General features: G+C 41.5%; 1 long non-coding RNA gene across 1 annotated transcript in view; it reads left to right on the plus strand.

Moving 5' to 3' along the window:
- LOC102155521 overlaps nt 1-22368 on the plus strand; it is a 69303-nt gene that overhangs the window by 16531 nt on the left and 30404 nt on the right. Inside the window, exons 2-3 of the long non-coding RNA XR_005369296.1 lie at nt 7849-8227; nt 13652-14608. This is a non-coding gene — a long non-coding RNA (uncharacterized LOC102155521). The remainder of the gene's footprint in view (nt 1-7848; nt 8228-13651; nt 14609-22368) is intronic.

A 22368-nucleotide genomic window follows, 5' to 3' on the forward strand; every position in this document is an offset into this window, starting at 1 on the left:
TTTCCCGTAGAAAAAGTCAGCGTTCACGCCTTGTCTGCAGCACACATGATTTTGTTGCCACTTCCTGCAGCCTGCGTCACCTGCAGAGACTGAGCAGTGAGGCCCATGGGGAGGCATGGGGCTCTGTGAGCTCGGGCAGGTCCTTATCTGTCCTATGTGTTGACAACTGGGCTCGTCGTGGGATATGTTGTATGAGGAAGAACATGTCAGGGGCTCCCACCTCCAGCCAGGCAATCAGGGCTCCCGAGAATTCTTGTTAGTGACACATCTGCCTTCGTAGCCGTCAACCCTGAGGTTGCCCTGAGCCCAGTGACCCTGCTTATTATTGGCAAAGGGTTTCTTCAATGACTGGTGTCCTCTTTCAGAAACTCCATTGTTACGTGAGCAGTAAAAATGAGAAGGACTTCTTAAGAATGAGTTCTTCCTGTACATAAATAGAACCAAAGTTAAAAGTGAGGCTTTGTGTTTCCAGGATATGTTGAATGAATCAAAAGGAAAGAAATACTGGAACTTTATCCCAATTCTTAAACTACCCACTAAAACAGCTTTGTATTTATAAACAGGTAACTTAAGAGGCCAGGAAGCAGAACTACTTGCTTCAATGGCTGTTGTATAGACACAACATAAAAGACCTAGGAGCGGATTACTCCTCCCTTCCCGTGCCTTGTGTCCTAAGTAATAATTTTAATTTAATGTTTAAAGGATGACTTGAAGTTATGAGACATGATGAAGTTTTAGTTACAGAGAATTTAAAATTCTCTGAGTGAAAATCTAATGAAACCGTGGAAGTCCTTCTGTTTACTGCAACCAGCATAGCTGCTGATGCAACGTGTCTTCCCTTCCCTTGCTTTACCTGCCACTTCTGTCTTCTTCCCTCCCCCCTCTCTTTTCCCTTCCCTCCCTCCATTCATCCACAGTGTTGACACAAGGATAACACAGACATTAATCCTGTCTTCATGGAATATACAGGCTAGTGGAAGAAACAGGTAGCATGCAAGCACACAAAGGCAACTGTAGGTTATGACGTGATGTGAAGGAAAAGAACACGTATAGGGAAGAAGCTGGGTTAACACCAGGGCATGTAACTCTCCATGTACATGTTCAGAAACTAAGGATAATGACAAGAGCTGTTCTGTTGTTGCCTTTTAGAGGGTAGATCTATAAGCATTAAGATCTTGGTTTTATAAAGTATCTAGTACAGAATCACTTTTGGAGATTAGTATCATGAATTTGTTTTCCTATAGGTAAAGTACAGACCGCTAGGTAGATACATTGATACATAGGTACATATAGGACGTAGGTACATAGATACGTACCCTACAAAGTTTTTTTCTAACTAGCACAAGTGACAGTCTGTGAAAACTAATTTCTCATGTGCATTACGGGATCGGATGATGACCGTTGGTTGAGTTGTGATAGACTGGAGGAGAAAAATCTTTTTAAATTTTATTTTTTACAAATATAGTTAGAGCTAAGATAGACATACTCTCTACCATTTTGAAAAGGGAATTGGAAAAGGGAGAGGTCATTTCTCGCTGTTGTCCCTAAGGAAAATGCGTAGAAAAATCCCGTCAGTACCCTTGGACTGAAAGTAGGGATCAGGTCAGCAATTCATGTGAGACTCAGTGAGCAAGAGAGGGGGGACCTAAGGAAGCCGCCAGACGAGAGGGTGACCATCCTGGGAGGCAGAGGTAGGCAGATGCAGGCTTCACATCTAAATGCTGGTACCTCTGCACCTATGGTGGGGGCTGCTTGGCCCGACGCGTGTCTAGCTTCCTGTCACTCAAAAAGACGACTATGGACTCAGGTTATCCTCAGACCTCAGCATCCGCTAACGCAAACAAAGTCAGTGCCTTCAGCTCTGGTAATGTGTCTAGTGTCTATAAATTCTCAGGATCTGTCTTTGAGTTCCCTGGGAACAAATGTTGTCTCTTGTTCTTTGGCCTCCCGACTAAACACAGCCAGGGTTTTTAAACCCACTAATTTTTAAAGATTTCCTAACAGAGGAGCAAATTAGAGCAGAAACTTATTTAAGCTGAAAATTGTCTTCAAAATTACTCTTTCTCATTAGGAGTGGAACACTAGATTGTTGAAAGTTTATTCACGTTTGTGACTGATACTGCATTTAAATAATTTAAAAATGAATACCTCATTTTAGTAATAAGTTCACTTCACTGTCCTTATCACCGTCATCATTTCCATGAGGTTCTAGGTTTTTTATGAGCAAATTAAATACGGTGCTTTCTTTATGACATGAATTAAATCTAGATCCCAATGATATTTGGCACCCCCTAAATACCCAGATGGGCACAGCGTTTGCCTTGAAGTGAAGACGTGCGTAGGGTTTTAATCACATCATGTTTTATTTTTTCCTCTTTTAAATATCGCCTTTTCAATAGTTGCTCCTTAATGAATGACTGATTGTTTACTGTGGTTTATAACCAGGAATTTGAACATCAGAAAATTCTAATCAAGATACGGATGGCAAAAAAATTATTTTTCCCCTCTCGTTTTCTCGTCGTTTATGTTAGACAAAAATAAATTGTCTTCCTTAAGTTTGAGAAATCCTTTCATTGTCTTCTTGAAAACTTAAATTTAATAAATCAGTTCAGAGGAGATTTAATCATAGTTCCTAAACCATTAAGAGCTCCTATAACGTAAAAACACAGGTAGGGCTAGAATAAGTTTTCACCTCTTGAGTATAACCAGCATTTGAAAAAAAAATGTAGGTGAAAAGTAGTATTTGCTGCATCTTCTCCATTATCTAATCACTGAACGTACTGGGAGGTTTTTTTTTTTAACAGTGGGAAAGAGACACAGAGTTTGTTATCTACCCAGGTAAGATCACTTGAGTCCAAAGACCAGCTTCCGGAACAGGCCTGAGACACCTATAGAGGGTGAGGGTTGTTTGGGACAGCCGGAGGCAGAAGGGCGGTATTGTTGCAGGGGTCTCAAATGAGAGCTTTAGATCAGAATTTTACCTTCTTTTGTCTTCAAAGGTAAGTCAGTCAGTCTTCACAGCAGATGATTCTCTTGAAACAAGATAGACCCAGTGACCACACTAGGAGTGCTCATTTAATTAAGAAAAGAAACGGACATGTTGTTCCTCCCACTGAACTTCTTTTCCAGAAAGCATAGAAGTTATGAGAGCATCGCACACACACACAGACCCTCAGAACCAACCCCTAGTCCTTGGACTTCCAGCTTCACCTGTCCCGAAGGACCCTGAGCACTGTGGATTTGGGCTAGGGCTTAGGTTTGGCTCCCAACGGGGAGGACCAAACCTAGGGCATACCTGCAGCAGCAGAGAACTGTTCTCTGTTCATGAAAGTGGTGGGGTGATGCTTTCAGATCCTGTCTGCACATTGCCTCGTATGGCTGTAGTTAGCATTGCTTTTATAATGGAAATAATGATCTGACACTCACATAGCTAAATATAATTTATAATTTTGAGGTAAGGTTGAAACATGAAAGATCATGCTTTTCAGACTGCTCTGAAGACTAACACAGACAACTCATTTTAAATAACAGTGAGTTGAACCTGCCAGCATCTGAACAGTGTTCACCATTTGTCCAGACACCTGCAGTTGGGTACTTCTGTGCATGTTTAATTGCTCGAACGTAAATTATAAAATCCCTTAAAAAGGGTGCTTTTATCCGGGAAAACAAGACAAGTCTCGTCCAAAGACTGTTGGCCTGCTCTCATAAGCTCCTTGCATTTCCCAGGACTTCACGCACCTCTTAGAAGAGCTCTGTTTTGATACCCAGGAAGTTTAGCTCTTCAGGGAAAAGCGCAGATGTCTAAACCATCAGCAGAATCACTGCAGACATTCGCCAGGAAGTCTACCCTGTTGAAAACACGTTGAATTTTCTTGAAGGTGGTGATTAGCGTAGCCAAGATCTGTTTCATCAGCCCAGAGACCGCCCTTATTTTTAAGTTCCATCCTTTACCTCTGCTCAGGCTGACTCTCTGTGGCCAGAGAAGATATAAGAATGAGATTAGAGCAGCCGAGCAACAGAGCAGGGCGCTCTTGGCTTGTGCGGTGTTATCTGTCTCTCCAGTGGTTCCTAGTTTGTTGTGACGTCAAGGCCGCCATTCAAAGCAGAGAAAAAGGAAACCGTGGCCTCTCTTCGCATCAGTAGCCTGGACAAGCTGTTGTTTCTCAGGCATCCAAAATGCTCTCTGTCTGGCAGAGCTGTGCATTCCATGCCTGGGTGACCTGGTTAAATGGAGGAAACCAAATGCTCTCTGCTGGATGCTCTCCAAAACAAGCATTCCACCCTGAGCTGCTGAAGCACAGGCTTCACTGCTTCTGAGGACTGTAAATGGAACCACAACATTGCTCTACATTGTCTGCTTGCATTGTCAGCTTCTGGTTTGTCTTAAGAGAAAGAATATCATTATCAGTGGCCTTCGTTAATATACACTACAACAACGTCATTATGCTGCCTTTGGGGTCAGTGCTAGAAAACCCTTTTTGGGAAACCAGTCCTATGTTAAGTGTCTTTTGGAATCATAGTCAGAAGTTCAAGACTATTGAATTGCCACCTCTTCCTTCCCATCCCACTTCTGCTCACCCCCTTCCCCAGTTTCAGATTGCTGAAATCTAAAAAGGCTCTTCTGCATGCTTACATGCTGATTTTGCACTGTGTATTATTGAGCTTCTATATCCTTTGCAAATAGGAAAGAGAATGTCTACTATGATGTGTAGATCACAGACTCATTTTTCTTAATGAAGAGTAACACCCTTTGCTTTTCAGATGGAAGGAGCTCCTTCAGAAGGAGCTATAAAGAGAACTGCTGTTTCTTTATGAGCAAACTGAGATCCCTACAGTAGACAACAACTTTGCAAGGTGAAAATGTCACTAACACTGTTCTGATTCCTTACAGTCAGACTTTACCAACCTAAGACTCAGTCTTCTGAGGGCATGCCTTCTTGGGTTTCTTTTTGGCATGAGAGACATTATTTTATTAGATTCTTGGAAGTGGACATTATAGTCACTAGAAAAAGCACAATAATCACACTTTGTTTCCAGAGTCCTCTTGGTTAAGTCAATATGCATTTGAGGTTTTATAATATAAATTCCATTAAATCATTCTCAAAATAGCCCTTTCCTGAACTTTTGATTGAAGGTTATTTGCAGGAGCCAAAACCATTTAGTTGTATTTTTTCTCCTCCTTTCTTTCTCTGGCTGACTTATTTCACTTAGCATAGTACTCTCGAGCTCCATCCATGTTGTTGCAAATGGCAAGATTTCATTCTTATGACTGAATAATATTCCATTGTGTGTATGTGTGTGTGTGTATATATGTATATATATGTACGTGTGTGTGTATGTGTGTATGTGTATATATGCCACATCTTCTTTATCCATTCATCTATGGATGGACACTTTGCTTCCATAATTTGGCTCTTGTAAATAATACTGCAATAAACAGAGGTGCATGTATCCCTTTGAATTAGTGTTTCTGTATTTTTTGGCTAAATACCCAGTAGTGCAATTACTGGGATGTAGGATGGTTCTATTTTTAATTTTTTGAAGAACCTCCATATTTTCCATGGTGGCTGCACCATGGAAACCAACAGTGCACGTGGGTTACTTTTTTTGTACACCCTCAACAACACTTGTTTATTGTGCAAAACCATTAAGTTTAATATACGAGGATATAAACACAGTTTATGTTGGGAAGGATCTTGATATGTGAGGAATTTTATTTTATTTTATTTTATTTTATTTTATTTTATTTTATTTTATTTTATTTTATTTTATTTTTTGTGAGGCCTTTTAAAAATGAATTTTTATAAGACCAAATTCTTCCAGATTATAAACTCTTGTCTTCTGGGGAAAAAAAGTAAAGATCATCATGAAACTGGATAGAGTTGGAGTAGATGGAGTGAATCTTGTAAAGTTGGGCTTTATTACACTATTTACTGGACTGCACTCTGGTTTTGCTAGATGGTCAGACTTTCTCCATAGGGTGTCATATGATGCCATATTTGTGCCCCAGTAGATACAGTGGTGGTACTGATAAGCTTGGCTTCATCATGAGTACTTTGGACTAGGTGAGCCTGAGAATCTCCAAGTGGGAGGATAACTAAGACATTACTTTTCATTTATGGACCAGAGAACTATTCCCCTTTTTTGTTGACCACCATTTACCTATCAATAATCCTTTCATCCTTTCTTTTTCTATTACTACCATTTCAGAATGTCCTTATTATCTGAGAATAACTGGCACCAGAAAACTAAGAGAATCCACTTGAAATTGAATCAAACATTTAAGACAAACAGTAAAACATTTTTAAGAGACTTTATTAGGACTAAGTCTTGAAAAGTTTAAAAAGTCAAATCTAAGTTTGGTTTACATTATAGAATAGAAATTTGGGATATGATGCAACAGTATGTTATTTCTTAGAACAGAGATTGAATGGTAAGTTCTGCGGGAGAATCATGAAGAGAACGATTTTGGTGTGAGCATTCACTTTTTCTCAAGGGCGTTTTGTAATCTTTGGATATACAAACCATTCTCTTGAGGAGTCTGCCTCTCATGAAATCATCTCCGTTGCCTTTGACTTTCTCCGATATTAACTGTTCAAGTTAACTGTCACAGGTGAACTACATTGCATTTGTCTTTGTATTCTGTGATACTTAGCAACCTAAAAAGTGAGCAGGAATAGATGCTGGTGTTGAGGACAGAGCATTAAGTGATCACTTTGTCAGTGTTTTTATATTATGATGACCTGTGCTTCCTGATGCAGGCTGGTCACTACAGGGCTCAGAGAATGATGACTCAAGTAATTAGGGAAACCCCCCCCCATATTATGTTACAGTTAAAGCACTCGGGGCGCCTGGGTGGCGCAGTTGCTTAAGCATCTGACTCTTGGTTTGGGCTCAGGTCATGATCTCAGCATCATGGGATGCAGACCCAAGTCAGCCTCCTTGCTCAGCTGTTGGGGAGTCTGCTTGAGAGCCTCTTTCTCCCTACCCCCTCTCTACCCCACACTTGCGTGTGCATGCTCTCTCTCTCAAATAAATGTTAAATAATAATAATAATAAAGCAGTCAGTATGGCTTAGTAGGCTTGATAATCAACCACATGGAGGTTTGTGTGCACTTTCCTGGCACGTAACGAGGTTATGCAACCTTGGGTAAGTTATTCATACAACCTCAGGTTCTTGATATATAATGTAGAGTAATAAAACTAACCTTTCAGAATGTCCAGGGGACTTAGAGCCCAAGTGTATAAAAGTATATAAAAGTCCTGGATAATACTTAGTGCGTGCTAACTCAAGAAATGATCCCTGTTAGAGTTCCTATTGCATTTGTGTAGTGCCTTCCAGTTTACAGAAGACTTGCACATATAATTAAGGCAGAAGAACTTAAATTTTAGCAGTCACTAAAGATTCTTAAGGTATGCGGTGAAACTAAATTTCAGATTATATTTGGTGACTGTGTGCCTGATGGATTAAACCCTATGATTTGATGGTCATTTTCTTCATGCTGTAGTTGGGTACACTGAGTAAGGTCTAAAGAAATCGCAGTTTGTTTGTTTTTTAAGATTTTATTTGTTCATGAGAGATACAGAGAGAGGCAGAGACATAGGCTGAGGGAGAAGCAGGTTACCTGCAAGGAGCCCGATGTGGAACTCAATCCCATATCCCGGACCCCTGGATCATGTCCTGAGCCAAAAGTAGACATTCAACCGCTGAGCCCCCCAGGTGTCCTAAAATTGAAGTTTTCTCGATGATCTCGAGATCATCAACCAGGTGATCCCTGGTTTGTATCTGGCAGACTTGAACCTAGAACCCCATCTTCTCACCCTTTACTGTGTTTTCCCATCACATAGGTAGTTGCTCACTGGCAAGGGAACCAATTAAAAGGCCATCATGCGTGTCCAGGAACAAAGTGACAGAGGTCTTCCATGTTTATTGGCAGTGGAAAAGGGATGGGAAGACAAAGCCAGTGGTCGCTGAAAATGAATGCTGCTCATACTTGGCTTCACGTAGAAGGGAGTCAAAGGCTGAACTTGCAAATCTCCCTGGATGGCTATACAATGAATTAAAATAAGAGTTTGTTTTGTTGTTTCCTGACTGTGTCTAAAGGAGGGACCACCCTCTCCAGATGGATATATGTAGGGATTCAAAGTAGGAGAACGTGACAAGGCTGAAAAAAACAAATGTGAGACTGAAACCCCAAAGAAGGAGCACTGAAACAATGTACTACATGTAAGTATATGCAACTGGACTTTGTGACTTTGTATTCCCAGTTCAAGACTGGACCACGTTGTTACATGGTAAATCACTAACCCTTGTACCTTCCTCAGAAATAAGAGCTGCCTGCATAGATTCTTCTGCATTTATGTGTTTGTTTCGTTGGATGGATCCTGCTGTGGCCCTGAGAGACAGACTTTGCTGGGCCCTGTTTTGTAAACAAATCTGTTCGTGCATACTTTCCACACACTTTTTTCGTGTGTGTACAACTAGCTCCACTTTTCCCTCCAGACACGCAGAAGCCTAGTAATTTAAAAGCTTGTTTTCTTTTAGAAGTATGAAGGCATCAAAGAAAAATGGGCACATGCTTTTAAAATGTGTACATCTAACCCTATATAAGGTTTTGAATCTTCATGATTTTAGCTCCAGGCCATGAACTCTGCAAGTTCCTTGAAGCCCAGTACACACACAGTACTTCCAAAAGACATCTTAAAGCTGCCACAAAACTATTAATTAAATTCAGTAAATAAGGAAAGCCCTTTTTACACTTAAAGATTCTGTGGGCCGTAAATGATGCATTAGTCACCCAAAACGATAAAATATTGGTTTTCCAAGAAAGGATGACTCGTCTCTTGCTTAGATTGGAATATGAATTTACAATATGTATCCATGTGGTCACTTCCTAGCTGTAGTTTTGGGGCATGTTTCACTTAATATTCCAGCAAAGTTCAAGTTTTTATGACAGGAAGTATGTGAATGGTTATGATAGGAGCAAATAACATTTGACTTTATGATTATAGTACAGGAAGTAACTTTTTATGCCAAGTAAATCTTTGGGGGAAAAAAAGTGCCGGCTTATAAATTTAACGTACATAGGTTTCCCAGAATCTTTGCTCTCTTAAGTGGAAGTAATACAAGAATGTGGTCTTACTTCTTTCTCTTCTTAACTTTTCTTGTCATCCAATGTCTTTGTTTTAGGACTGGGCGTTTTCATATATCTTTGGTGTGACCCAACATAATATGGAACCATTCAGAAGGTTCTAAGTGAATATAATAGGGCTAGACTATAGAATACAGAGCATGAAAAGCTTTGAAGACCCTGAGTAGGAAATTTCTGTTTCCTTGAAGAGTAAATGACTTAAATCATCATTCACCATTAAGCAGAGGGGTCCCCCAAATTTTCTTACTCTTGTGGCCACATTTAATGACATTGTGGGAAATACAATTTCTTTGACATCAAAGAGTCTGCATATGAGCAAGTTTAAAGGGAAAAAAAATAGGTAGAACTTCAGTTGTGTTCCTCATAGGCAGACCTTTAATAGAGGCTTTGTTTTTCTCTGACTTAAATAATAGGGTCACCTGGGTGGCTCAGTCGGTTAAGTGTCTACCTTTGGCTCAGGTCATGATTCTGGGATTTGAGCCCCACATCGGGCTTTCTGCTTAACAAGGAAACTACTCTCTCCCCTGCTTATGTGCTTTCTCTCTCTCAAATAAATTAATAAAATCTTTAAATAATAATAATGGAAAGAAAAGATATTTTTTCTCATCTTATCTTTTTTCTGAAGAAAGTTTGTAACTGATGCTTGTTCTAAGAACCAGTATTACACACACATGTGTCACATGAATGAATGGATTCCAGTCAGTCAGATAAAAATACCAGAGAAGTGTCTCAGAATTCCACGTGCACCCCCAACCCCCATGGACTGTGACGCAGCAACCACTCCAGGAGTTACTAGATGGAGATTCAAACTGTAACCCTGTAACCATGAGCCTCCCTTAACCACACTGATTGAAAACATAGTTTCTAAATACTTTCTATCTCTAAAACTCAGTCTCACAGATTTTGCAAAGAAGAGTAGTTTGCAATTTTTTTTAAAATTTATGATAGTCACAGAGAGAGATAAAGAGAGAGAGGCAGAGACACAGGCAGAGGGAGAAGCAGGCTCCATGCACCGGGAGCCAGACATGGGAGCCAGACATGGGAGCCAGACATGGGACTCGATCCCTGGTCTCCAGGATCCTGGTCCCTGGGCCAAAGGCAGGCGCCAAACCGCTGCGCCACCCAGGGATCCCAGTAGTTTGCAAATTAAATGAAGCTATTCTCAAAGAACAAAGGAAGGTGTTAGAGTTACCAGCACTTAGTTGTCATTAGTTTCCTTTAAATTCTGCAGAGAAAATATTTGCATGTGGCATGAGTAAAAAATCTGCCTTGAAGTATAGTTCAAAGGTAGTTTCCTGTTTTATGTCACATGCGCCCCAGCCTGGTGTGACTGGGCAGACATGCCGATGGAAGGCTCCAGAGCAGAGTGGCCAAGCCCAGGCTCCCTGGTTTTGAATCTTCGCCTCACCATCTACTGATTGTGTGACCCTGGTCAAGTCCTTAAACTCCCTGGGATTCAGTTTCCTTGTCTATAGGCTGGGGATAATAATGGAATTTGGGAGCGAGGTAAGAATTCAGTGAGTCGGTATGTGCACAGCTCCTGGAGGTGTCTGAGCCAGCCCTGTGTGTCATTTTGCTCTTACCACTGATGATTAAACTGGCTTAAAGGGGTTGGGGCCTCTGAACCAGAGCAAAGCATAGCCAAAGGAACAGCCAAAACTCTGCAGGCCCCTCCGACTTCCCACAGTCTGGTGCCCTTCCTCTTGTGAGGCCACGTGCCCCCCCTTTCTAGAAAAGTGCCTCTAAGAGGGCACTCCTTTTCATACCGTAAAAGAAAACTTTGAGTCAGGTTGGACGTAAAGAACATTTGTTGCAGGATTTTATTTTGTTTGGGGAGAATGGGACAAGGTTGGGGGACAGCAGGCCCAGAGGTGTAGAGAGTGAACATGGAATCGGTGAACTTACCCCTGAGTGATGTCCACAGCATAGCTGAGTGCAACAAGACCTGGACAGTCTCTGTAGTTCAGTCACGCTCAAATGGACAACCCGAGAAGTAACCCTCATCAGCCCCCACAGGGCAGAGGAGTCCTACTGGGCAGCAGCTTCTTGGCAGTGGCCGCACCTGTTGGGTTCCTGTTCTATGTGTTGTCCTCCGCCCACCCCACCCCAAGCATGATCTTTATTCTGCATTGCTCTACTTTTCCTTTCTCTTCTTAAAACTGCTGCATTGGCCACCCAGGCCTTAAGAGGAACTTTCTTGTAAAGCAAGGTCTGAAATGGGAACATAGTGCAGAGAAGCTTTGAGACCCGCAGACATGTGTGTGAACATGACCCAGTAGGAGGGGGAGGCTGACTTTTTAGTAAGTGAGGAAATTGGATAGTCTATTCTGATATTTGAGGAGTTGTCATTGCTTTTCCTTTCACCAAGCTCAGTAGCAATAGGATTTTTTTGAAATTGTAGGTATTTCAAATTGCTCTTACCTGTAATAGTTTCCTGTTCTTTTGACATTTTACAGAATGTTGTTCTTGCCATGGAGGAGGAAGTTCATAGGGTCTTGAGAGTGAGGACAGAAGGGTGACTGTTGGGTAGTATTGCTGATGTGAATTAAATTCTTTTTTATTTTATTTATTTATTTATTTATTTGACAGAGTGAGTGCACAAACGGGGAGCAGCAGGGAGGGGCAGAGGGAGAGGGAGAAGCAGACTCCCCACTGAGCAGGGAGCCCGATGTGAGACTCGATCCCAGGACCCAGGGATCATGACCTGAGTCAAAGGCAGACACTTAGCCAACTGCGCCATCCAGGCGCCTCTGGTGTGAATTAAAATTCTTAGCACCAATTATCAGTGCTGTTTTCATATCATGCAAGTGGTTCCCCTACTGTTGTTTTCAAAATACCCATTTGGCAAAGATTATAAAAACCTATCACCTTGGTGAAATCTTCCTTCCATAGTATAAAATACAGATGGCTTTATTAAAAATTTTCACATATATTCCTTAGCTTATTTTGAGTATTTGAAGAGAAATAAAGGAGTCGCAGTAAAAATGGCACAGTGCTACAGTGTTAGAAATTAAGGGCCAAAGCGCTGTGTCACAGGGGAGTGCCTGCATTTGATTCATTGGTCTTTAGTCCTGTTCACACTGAGTGGAAGCTTATATTTTTCTCCTCCTACCTTGAGGAGCTCTCCCTCCTGCCATTTACACCCAAGACAGGAGCACATGAACAGCCTAAAAATAAAGGACAGGATTTTTTAAAGCTCCTCCTTCAAAATGTCTACTAGTCTCCTCAGAAAATGAGCTCTGTCACCACTGATATTCCCAAAGGTGGGATAAAAGCAATCTTTCTAAATTTGCCCAGTTGTTAAGAAATTCTACTCCACTCTGGCATAAATGATCAGGTTTGGCGAGCACCAAGAGAAATAGAAGAAGTCATATATTTTAGCCCTTTGTGGCCAGCTTTCAAAGGGTGCTCTGGTGTGAAAGCCACAGGGCCAACCTGTTAATGTGACGGAGAGTCCTATAAATAACTATGTTTCTTCCTCATCCCAAACAAATCTGAAAAAACCTTTCTTACAAACCCTGGGGATGGCACTCAGAGACTGTGTGTGTAGTGTCTCAGCGCCCCAGTGGAGAGATGATTTCCATATTTGAAATTTGGGGACAAGTGAAAAGAACTCTTAAAGGGTTAACACTCTAACCCGCTTCGGATTGGTTCACTTGAATCTTAAAATTACTTTTCTGGTCACGCGCACTGAAGGTCTAAGCATTTGTGAAATGTCTTTTTTTTCCCCTCGTCTTTCTCCCGATGCTGTTCTCTTGGCTGTCTTAATTACACAGGGGTTGAGAAACCAAATTAAAATTAGGCGTGGCTGGTAAACAGTGATCGCGTTGTATGCTTTTAGTTTTGCTTGTTGGAGTTACTTCTCATCCCTGCGTTGCTTGCCTCCCCACTTTTTTTTTTCCTTCCAAAGGAAATATCATAAGCTCTTTTAAGAAAGACTCACAGGAAGTGAGTATCCATATGCTGGTTACCCGCCAGCGACCGAACGTTGACAGGTGGAGAATACGGCTGCAGCCCTCCCAGATTTATTTGCACATTTCCACCAGAGCAGAGGATTAATCCAGGGCACATAGACCAAAGGGGGTTTTGTATAGTGAGGGAGTTAGAGGAAATTGGTCATTGCTCGTCATCTTGAGGGACAGTGATTCAGGGAGCGGGGATGGGGTCAGCAAGGCACGTGGCTGCTGTGTCTGAGGGCTCTGCTGGCTGCTTGGAGGGCAGGCTGCCTTCTAAAAATGAACGCTCCCTCCACCGCCAACAATGATTCTTTCGCAGTGAATCACTTCCAGAAATGAATAGCCACAGTTTTTTTGGAATGAACGTTGTGAAATCCCTCGCTTCTAATGGCAGGTTCAGTTGGTGGTTTTATCAGAATTTCTCAAGATCAAAACGAAACCTCCTCTTTAAAAAGAAAGAAAGTACTCTCGATACAGAAAGCAAAAGTACTTCCAGTCTCCTAAATGAAGAACTGTCACAGATCTCTGTACCTGTATTTACAGATACACGTCCATGTATCTGGCTGAATGTGTGAGTTCTCAGAACCATGGCTTCATTGCTGGTAGCTGGTGATTTCCAGTGCAGAAGGTCACTAACTACAAGAAATGTTCTATCCGGTGAGTAGGTGATGGATTCCAGTGATTATTGCTAAGCCAGGGTTCAAGGTCTTGGATTGTGGATTCAAAAGACTGCTGGCAAGATCGTAAATACTTCTGCTTTATATGGTTTAATGGACAGAATTGCAGGACTCACAGAAGCCTGTGAAGGGTTTTTCAGAATGTGGATTGATTGAATAATCATTGGGATTTTTTTTTTTTTTTTTTTGAGTATACCAGTCCTTTTGAGGAGGAAAGGAAGTTTTACAGAAGGAAGCAGTTTGTGGGGGGCTTTTCAAGGTACAGTTACTGCTTTTCTATATTTAAAGTTATCACTCTGCCGTCTTAGGAGATAGAAGTGACTGACTACACGGTCTCAGCAGAGAAAAGTTCTGCCGACTTTTTTAAAATGAAGAGACTTCCTCCACATCTTCCTCTTAACTGGATTTTTTTTTCCTTATAAATATTCACAAGGAGAAAGTATCCCATGAAGAAGGCCACCCCTCTTGGCGGTACCTGTGATGTGTCTCCCGCGGCTGGCTCGCCAGTAGCTTATCCAGGGGGCATAGGGAGGGAATTACAGTCACTGGAAACAGTGAGTGCCGTTGAAGGAAATTGTTCTCTCTCCCAAGTGGATAAGTTGTTTGACCTACTGACTCATTTCATAGGAATTGGGAAAACAACCCTAGTGTGGTTTTCATTGTTAGTCCTGGAAGATTCCAAAATCTGTGTGTCTGCAAATAAGATGAGCTGGAGCAAGGTAGTGTTGCCACTTGCTGTCTCTGCTTGCCTGTTCTCCTAATGGAATTCAATCCCATGACAAGTCCAGCCTGCGCTTCGGGGTCCTTTGTGTCCTGCTCAGTGGTGAGTATGGATGACAGCAGTTTCTGGTTTTCACGGGTTCTTCTAAATTTCTGAGTGGCATTTCATCAAAGGATAAAGCTTTTGGCAGCATCTTTTCCTGACCCATTTATGCTACGTTTCACATTTACCTGTAGGAAATGCTCGGGATGTGGTGATGATTATAAAAGATGGCATAATCTGTAGATGACAGTAGAAGTTGTGACTTAAGATAAATTGATTTTTGCAGCATGTTGTCATGAAGGCGGTTTTGATTTTGAGATATTTGTGTTAAGTGTTTTTTTTTTTTTGGTGATGAAGTATGGAAGAGAACAGGATCTTCTAGCAAAAATAATACAGTTAGTAAGAGCTGGTGAAAAAATACATGTTTTTGGTTAGTAACGTGTGCAGAGAAACTTCTGATTCCTGGTGGTTTGGTTTTAAACCAATGTTATCAAATAAGTTAGAGGTATCAAAAGAGGACAAAGAAAGTATATCAAACTTTGTGAAAAGTGGAAACTCAGATATTTGGAGTGACTGATACTTGAAGTGTTCGATTATTGCTTCTGTATTATTTTGTATATGCTGGATTTCCTAAATCACAACCTTAAGTCCTGTTCTTCGTTGATGCAAAAGATGCTTAATGTATAATTACTGTAGAATTTCTCTTTCTCAATGGCAGAGTAGAAAGTTGAATCATTCTGGTGCTGCTTCTTCAGTTTACTGCTTTATTATGTCTGAGTGCCTTAGAGCTGGGGTTCTTAGCCTTTTGGAGGTGTTGGACCCCTTTGAAATTATGATGGAAGCCACGAATCTTTTGCTACATTCATACACAAGCATTTGCCTGTGTTTTCGAGGTATTTGAGCTCAGTGAGGCTCATCTGTGGCCCCCAGGTTAAGGACACCAGCCCAGAGTCAGACCTTATGTTTCTGCCGTGATTTCTTGAGCTTCCCAGTAGATACTCTGACTTAAAAGAGGAGCCATCCAAGTCAGAAAGAAGTTATTCTCTGTTTGCTAGGTCGGGGGTAGGAGGGGGCAAAGATTGAAAAAAAGGAAAGATGAAGAAAGTACGTAACTAATGTTAAATAAAAAGAATGCATAATATTCTCAAAACTTCCAAATGGATATTATCCATGAAATTTGTAGTGTGTGTTGTGAATTCTGGTATAGACTTTAAGACTCACAGTTAACAGTCGGGGTGAGTTTTTCTCATACAAAATGAAATCTCTTTTCTTTCTTTTGCCTTTTCCATTGTGTATGTTACCAAATTAGACGAGACTACAAATCATCTGAACTCCAGAAATATAATTAAAAACTATTGTAACAAACTGGAAAATTATTCTCCTTGAGCACAAGAAATCTGGTGGAGATAGATGGAAGGTGGTTTAGTTGAGTACAGAAAAAAAACATTTAGAAGAACTGTAGCCTTACTGCCCATCAAGTAAATTCAAGCTCGTACTGTAAGGCTGTTGTGGAAAAAAATAGACATGAATCTTGGGTGTATTAACAGAAGTATGACATAAAAGGGTAAGAAAACAAGACTTGCATTAGTCACACTCGTTATTGTGTCCAATTTCAGTCACGTTTGAAAAGAGATTTTGGGTAACTGTGAAGAGCAGACACACAAGCAACAGAAGTTACACATCCTTCTAGCAAAGGATGAAGTGACTGGGAGTTTCAGTCCGAAAAAAGCTAAGGGGTTCCTTGCTAATGGTCTGTGTGAGTAATAAGAGCCTGATTTATCTTTCTATCCCTGGTAGCTCACACACTGCCTTGCTTTCACAAAATTGCAGTTCCTTAAATGACTGTCCCGTGTGGGGACGTTGGTGACACTTCTTTGATAGGCTGGGGTAGGAGCAAATGGACTCCAATAAAACCAAAGCGATATTGTAAGAACATAAGGCCTATAATAAATAAACGTGTTGGCTGATGAATAGATAAGAGAGACCTCCTCAATTGCCACGATGATCAAGTAGAGGAGAGGCAAGTGGAGGGAAGTGGTGAAATCTTGGGATCTTTCCCAAGATGAGAATAGGTAACTATGTCTGAGATGGGGGGAAAGCATTTCTTCACTCATTCCACAAACACTGAGGGCCTCCTTTGCTAGGTGCTCACCTTCTGGGAGAGGAGGCAAAGGTACAAAACCGGGGATCACCGTATACAGTTAGTGCTGTGGTTGCATAAAATCAGCACACTATGGGACCTGGTGACACTTCGTGACGAAGGTGATGTCTGATTGGACTCTTGCAGGATAAACCTTCAAGGAGTTAGCCGAGAGTTAGCCAGAGAAGGGAGGCAAGCGTAGTGGCGAGGCACTGGGCCAGAGGCTGTGAGGTCCGGTGGAGGGTGTGAGAGAGGAGCAGTGAGAGGAGGTGAAGCCGGAGCCACACCACATCTGCCTGAAGGTCTCTGTCCAGGAGGGTGAAGGGGGAAAAGTGGAAAGGTGGCCCAGGCTGCCTGGAAGAGAATGAGTGGAGGGGAGGGAGGCAGGGCCCGGCAGGCAAGGCAGGGAGGCCTGACTGCAAGAGAGCTGCTCCGGCCGGAGCCCTCAGCAGGGAGACCATGAGGATGCCCAGGACAGCAGATTCGGGGTGGGGGTTAGCGAGGTGGGAAAGGGGAGAGAGGTGATGAGGTGAGGCGAGGAAGTGGCATCATTCACCATAAGGTGAGATACGAGAGGAGCCGCAGGTCTGAGGGAAGAGAAGGCAGTGTTCGCACGTGGCAGACTGCCCTCAGACACGCGGTGTGTAGGACCCTGGGACCCTGGGAAAGTGGCAAGCTGGCTTGTATGGATTTGGACCCAGACGTCCAGCCTAAAGCCATTCTCTTACTGGTGGTCTTGATTCGGATGAGACCGGTTTTGAAAGCAGCGGATCACTCATCCAAAGTTTATATGGTATTTGGGTTTTTTTTTTCTAACTCGTGTAGTAAAACTTCTTTAAAATACAAAATAGAATAAAGAAGAAATATAAATTATCTCTGGTTTCCTCACCCAAAGCTCTGTTAACGTGTGTATTTCCCTTCAAGACTTTCCTGCACACACACAGCTTACAGAATTGGCATCATTCTGTATAGGAACTTTTATATCCCATTTCGTAAATTTTCTCCAAGTGTTTAAAAATGCTTTAAGAACATTTTAACAGTGCAAAATTTGAGAGTGTTTAGTTAGCTTCCTTTTTTTTTTCCTTTAGAGAGACAGTGAGCAAGCAGGGGGAGGAGCAGAAGGAAAGAGACAAGCCCAATTCCCTGCTGAGCAGGGAGCCCGATGTGGGGCTCCATCTTAAGACCCTGAGATCATGACTTGAGCTGAAGTCGAGTCAGATGCCTAACCAACTAAGCCACTCAGGGGCCTTGGGCTTCCATTTTTTATAAAAGCCAATTTTACGTTATAATGATTATCTTTTTAAATACATGAGTCTTGGCCATTTTTCATTAAAATATATTTAAATAATTAATGATATTAATATTAAAACATTGATAATATATTACTACAAAATAAGAATGTATTAATATTAAATAATATATTAAAATATTTCCTTAGAGATTTCTTGCAGTGAGTTTATTAAGTTGAGGGAATTAAAACTTATTTATTTATTTATCTCATTTTAAGTAGGCTTTCATGTCCAACATGGGACTTGAACTCACAATCCTGAGACTGAGAGTCACATACATGCGCTACTGACTGAGCCAGGCAACCACCCCAGAATTAAACTTTTTAAAGGTTCTTGAGAACCCTTGCCAAATTGTTTCCTAGAAGGCTTTGTAGCGAGTTACCCACATTCTAGCAATGAATGAAATGCCCTTCATCCATCCTGAGTATTATCTTTGAGAGAAAAATGTTACACTATTTTTGGCTCATTTATTTGACAGCTTTTTTTTTTTTTTTTCTTTTTAAAGTAGTGCTACATCCAGCGCATGGAGCCCAGTGTGGGGCTCGAACTCACAACCCGGAGATGTGAGCTCTGAGCCGAGGTCAAGAGGCCTGAGCCACCCTAGGGCCCCTAGGCAGCTGTTTGTTGGCTGCTTACTCTGTGCTAGGTACATGGCATTCTGTAGTTGGCTTCCAGGAAAAGTTAACTTTTTCCTGTGTTTATTAATCCATTGTGTCTTCTTGTAAATTTCTGTTCATGTCCTTTATCATCTCCTCTATCAAAGTGTGACTGTTCTTACAATTTTCTTACACTTTGAGGGACGTGTGTGTGTGTGTGTGTGTGTTAGTGATATTAGGGCAAATATTTTTCTTAGCTTCTTTGATTTTCAATTTTGCTTATGATTCTTTCAAGACAGAGAATGTTTACATTCTATTTAGTTAAATAAGTGATTTTTTATAACGTTTGTTTGTTTGTTTATTTATTTATTTATTTATTTATTTATTTATTTATTTATTTATTTATTTATGAGAGAGAGAGAGAGAGGCAGAGACACAGGCAGAGGGAGAAGCAGGCTCCATGCAGGGAGCCCGACTGGGACTCGATCCTGGGTCTGTAGGATCAGGCCCTGGGCTGAAGGCGACGCTAAACCGCTGAGCCACCCGGGCTGCCCCTAAATCTAAATAAGTGGTTTTTATCAGTTTTTTTTTCTGTGTGATTCTGTCCTGTTAACATGGGTTTAGGAATTCCCACCCAGAAATTAAAAGATACTCTTCTGATTAAAAAAAAAAAAAAATCCCTTTTTTATATTAAACTCACCAAGTTAGAAGTAAAGTGTAAAGGATTTTTTTTCATGTAGTCCATCCCCCAGCATCTTATATGGAGTCACTATTCTTTCTCTAGTTAATTTTTTATGCTTCCTTTATTTTATACTTCAAGACCTTTTAGTGTTATATTTAGCTGTAAGAGTACACGAATTTTGAGGGATATTGGTACCTGAGTGGAGGGTGTGATAATACTTTTTTCCAACATTTTATTACTAAAAGTCTCAAGTCTACAGTGAGGTTAAAATAATTTTACAGTGACCCCCACACACACACCAACTGGACTCTACAATTAATATTTTACCATTTTTTCCCTTTATCATTGGTCTGTTCGTGTGACAATTTTTAAAACTCCTGAATCATGATTTGAATTCAAGTGGAGTATCAGACATTTTCTTCCATTCTGTTTTTTTCTCTAATTGGTAGGTTTGATTGCCAAGAAACTTTCAGCTACTTATGATGGTCACTATTTTACTGTACTAATATAACAAATACGAAGAGAAGCTGCTTTCCAAGATATGTTTTGGTAATCTAATTTTATGAATATGTCTTGATTTGTAAGGCTTAAGACTATTATTCACATACGATGAATTTATTTTTCAAATACAACTCCCTCTTATGGGCTCCATCCTCCCATATGCAATACACTTGCTTTTTGTTCTTTTGGTTGGAGCTGAAGAGTATACATAAGAGAGGACGAGAAGGGCACACGGTAGGCACTGGGTTGCTTGTAGAAGTCTGGTGAGTGGGCCGTGTCCAAGCTAGCAAAGGGGCTGCCTGGGCACAGCAGGCTTTATAAGAAAACTTTTTTTTTTTTTTTTTTTTAATTTATGATAGACACAGAGAGAGAGAGAGAGAGGCAGAGACACACACAGGAGGAGGGAGAAGCAGGCTCCACGCCGGGAGCCTGATGTGGGACTCGATCCCGGGACTCCAGGACCACGCCCCGGGCCAAAGTCAGGCGCTAAACCGCTGAGCCACCCAGGGATCCCCTTTATAAGAAAACTTTTGCCAGAGTCAGGTCACTTTCCAAGTGCCATCATCAGGCTCTGCTGTGGGAGCCCTTAGCATAAAGGCCGCTTTGCCCAGGGCAGCTTATCACCCCAAACCTTGCCTACGAATGTTTGTTTGGCATTGTGTGTCCCTGGTTCATAGTGAGTGATCAGGTCAAACCTTAGCTCAGGGTCACCTCCTCCAGCCTAATTGATGAGCTCCCTAAATTCCCATGAGTATTTGAGGCCTGATAGCACCCTGGCTTAGAGATGGGCTCGCAGCTGTATCTTACAGTAAACTGACCTACCACATCTGCCTCTCAGCACGGCATAACAACTGGTTAAATGGAAGATGCACAGCCTGATTAAAATTAGACTCACCTTATGGTTGGTCACCACCAAACATTAATGGTGTTTTAATTTTTGTACTGTTTTTACCCCCATCTGAGCTTCAATTTTACTGTTTATAAAATGAGTTGATTTTATTTATGTGGAAAAATTTTTTTCTTCACTTAAAATCTGTGATAAATTTTAATCTACAACAGTGAATATAGGTCAGTTTCCACCCCTTTTTCAAAAATCTGGGAAGGTCGTTTTTTGTTTTTTTGTTTTGTTTTGTTTTTTTCAGTTTCTCTGAATAATGCTTTCCAAGGTATGACCACTGATGAAGTTCACCAGACTCTGAGATCTAGGGCTAGAATGTTAAAGCCGTTAGCTCCTGTGCAAGGGATGAGGGGGCCTTCCTGAGATCATTCAGAGGAAGCCTTACTCACAGGAAGCCGATTAGCTGACTGGCTGCTTACTGAGCACATTCCCCCTTGACCTCCAGGAGACTCACTCTGTGGTGGTCCAGTGTCACCCCTGTTCTAAATTTCATGTTCTCGGTGAGCAGTGCTGTAGTATTTTAGAATTCTGGCCAACTTGAATGCTTAGCATTGAAGGACCAGCTTTACTGAAAAAATTTAACATAATCTAAATTGGTATTCTTGTAACATCCGCATTCAAAAGAGGCATCCTGTTTGAGTGAATGATTTTCAGAAAAACAGTGAAATAAGCTGCGTTTAAGAGTCAGCTTGCTGCTTCCCAAACCTGCCAAGCTGTTTCCTGTTACCCTGTCTTTGAGAAGCAGCTCTGTGTCCTTACCCGTGCCCTCGTCTCTCGCCCAGAGGAGCCCTACCATGCTACCCACTCTCAGCCCAGGGCTGCCTTTCATGCTGTAGATAGGCCAATACTAGCAGCTTGAGGTTACTTGGTGTTCATGAATTTGCCAGGAGCAAGGGAGAGCAGTTAGAAAGCGCTACTGTAACCTGCCATTTTCCTTACAGTGAAAAGCGTGAAGAAGACTGACTCTTCCCACCATTCACTACCGTGCTGGGCATCAAGTTTCTGAATCATCTCCTCGGTCCACAGCTTGTTTTAAGGTTTCGCTTCCAGGCTAGATGTGCAGGAAGTAAGACTGTGAGATCATAAATGCTACCGAGTGAGTATGAAGTTCATTTACCAGATCCCAGAATGTTAGCCTTGGGAGTCCCAAGGAGGCCACTTTACAAGTGAGTCACACCTGTGTTGGAACCTAGTGTCTGCAAAGGTGTTAACATGCCAAAGATATAAATAACTTTAAGATGAGTTTAAATTAAAACATAAAGTTTAGACATAGTCACAGGCAATGGGATTGTTGAATAGGTTAGGAAGGAAGATATGAGATATTTGTGGTAGTTCCTTTAACTTTTAACATAGCTACCATGAAGAGAAGGCGCTCATGAAATATTCCTTACTCCGAAGAATTTTTTTAAAAAGTCGACATGGGGCCCAGAAATAGTGTTTTCGATAGAGGAGGAATATTTTCCAGCATAGCATTCTTTAATGGGCTGATTTAACTGTGAGCCCTCTCCTATGAAACTGAGGTACCCCTACTATCGTTGAGAAAGTGTCAGTGACCTGTGATGTAATACAGGCCATGATGTAATACAGGCAATACAGGTTGGCCATGACCAACCTAGAACGCCAGGTCACTGTAGTTGCATTTCCTGTGGCATCCATGTTCTGGGGTCAGGGATCATTCATTTCTGTATTCAGGTCTCCACTCTTTCACTCATGT

Source organism: Canis lupus, chromosome 14 (assembly GCF_011100685.1).
Source record: "Canis lupus familiaris isolate Mischka breed German Shepherd chromosome 14, alternate assembly UU_Cfam_GSD_1.0, whole genome shotgun sequence".
Classification (NCBI taxonomy): Eukaryota; Metazoa; Chordata; class Mammalia; order Carnivora; family Canidae; genus Canis; species Canis lupus.